Consider the following 2,451-nt stretch of genomic DNA (forward strand, 5'->3'; position numbering starts at 1 on the left):
TTATCAAGCTCGTATATTTAAGTTCAGTAATTTCACTTAAAAGCCAATGAAAATTACCTATTAATTGTCATTTAAGTGAAATTACTGAACTTAAATATACAAGCTTGATAAAATTATCATTCTAGAAGAAAATTTCAGATGGCACTTAGAGGCTTTTACATCTGAATTCTTCATATTTATATTAAAAAAATAAAATAAAAACGATTAAATGGCATTTTCTGGAGAGTTTTGTGCAAAGAAATGGAGAAATTGAGTCTTACATGATATGTGAAAAACTGCAAGGTTAAGAGCATATACTTTGCATTGTTGTAGTATCAACAGGTATTAGGACATTTAGCATTTACATTACTGTTAATCAGCAGTGGTGGAATGTAACGAAGTACAAATACTAAGTTTCTGTGGGCCTACTTTACTTAAGTAGAATCAATAGTGCATACTTTTGACTTTTACTTCGTTACATTTTGCAGCAATTATTATACTTTCTACTCCACCACATTTCTACAACGTTGCGTTACATTTTCTGATCAGTTTTTCCCCCTGCCAAAACAGGGATTGAAAAAATAATCTCCTGTTTTCTGTGCTGATGTGGTGGTGACGCGTTCATGTAACATAAGGGCGGCGCTGCCAATAAAGCAACTAAAAGCTGTCACAAAGAACCGGCAAAAGTAATGATTATGAATATGTAAAATATAGCAAGGATACATTTTAATTGTTTATTAATAAACAAGTGTTTTCTGTGTCAGTGCCCTGCATAGATGAAGTTGACATGACTCGCGATCTTCGCAGTAGTAAACGCGCCAGAGAGAAATGCACATTTCATACGGATTACAGGCAGAGACAGAGAGTACTCTGTTTTCTTTCGTTTTGAATTGTTCTGTTTAAAAGAAGACATTTCAAGCTTTCTATAGATCTATTTATCAGGTCTGTCAGACAAGTAGGCTCTCTTACGCTGAGTTTCTGTTCATTTAGGCTATGAGACGAGAGTCCAGTTCACGCGCCGGCGTGTCTGTGTCGTGATTATTTGATATAGTATATTATTTACTTCTTATACTACAGGGCCGTTGAATGCTTGAATCTGATTGGTTGACGAACGTTCTAAGGTGTGCATTATTTTCAGGGAAACGCACGGCTAAAGTAGTTCCAGGCAGGTCTTGACCGCATTACAGTTCCATAACACTTCGCGTAGTCAACTAATAACGGAAAATAGGATACAATTCAAAACAAGAAAAAGCATTAAGCCCCATGCGCTTGATCTGCAATTTTCAATGTCTAGCTTCACAATCAATAGAATTGGCCTACTTGTTAAAAGGGCTTTGTGTTTCATTTATTTGGCTATAGTCTACTGTCATCTGTCAATAATGAAAAAAATAAAAGAATGAACGAATTAATTTAAACGAATTGAATTAATAAATAAATAATAATATTGACGCACATGCTTTTTTGTCTCATTATTGCAACATCTCTCTCTAATAACTGCATAATGAATGTAATTTGATACTTATGACTGATCATGCCCAGTCTGTGTTCAAAGCATAGACTGTAAAAAAAAGATGGACGACGCCCCTTCGCTCTCTTCCATTGATGAGAACTGAAGCCGCCAGAGTCCCGATATGGCGCTGACATATTGGAACTTGAGTCTGCGCAGTAGCGATCTCGGGACCAGACCTGCGCAGTAGTGAGCAGGAAGTAAAGCCGCGAAATCAACGTTCCACCCTCTCTCTCGCAGAATGCACTCAGGGAGAGTGGATTCTGCACACTTTTTTAAAAATTGATTGCCGTACGACAAGAGGCTTGTTAAAATAAAGTAAATACAATCTCCTCAGTCCTCCGAAGATCCCGAAAAAATGTCCGTTGGTGCTTCAGCTACTACTTGCTCAGAGAACCTGTCAATCACAGCTGTCAATCATGACGTTACACCACCGCATCACGTAACTAACTAAAAACCAACTTATTTTTGAAACAGACACTTGAACTTACATCAGCGTGATAAAAACGACAGCAAATGAAAGAAACCACCTTTGGAAAAAAGATATTTGAAGTGTAATTTAATTGTTTAGTTGGTCTCACGTCCCGTTGAATAACACGGGGAGGCGTGGCTTATGACCTATACTAGGACCAGTCACCGGGGGGCGATCGAGACGTTTTGGCTTCACTTTTCAGGGCTTGTGCGGCACGCTTGGGTTCAAAGTCGGTGTTTAAAATCTGCTGCAGTCGATGAAAACAGTCAGAGAATGTGTCAGCTAGTCGTGTGTCCCCAGCATTAGTCTGCTATCAGTGGCTCAAACCTCCGTTACTAACTCTAAAATTACGTTTTGGAATTAGCAACGGAGGCATGGGATTAGATGCGTAAGAAATTAGTCCTACATACAAGAGCATTTTAATGACAAAAACTTTACAAACGTCTTGAAATACATAATCTGAACAATGTTTCGAGGTGTGGTAACTGTAGTA

The sequence above is a fragment of the Leuciscus leuciscus genome, assembly GCF_965113295.1.
Source record: "Leuciscus leuciscus genome assembly, chromosome: 5".
Lineage (NCBI taxonomy): Eukaryota > Metazoa > Chordata > Actinopteri > Cypriniformes > Leuciscidae > Leuciscus > Leuciscus leuciscus.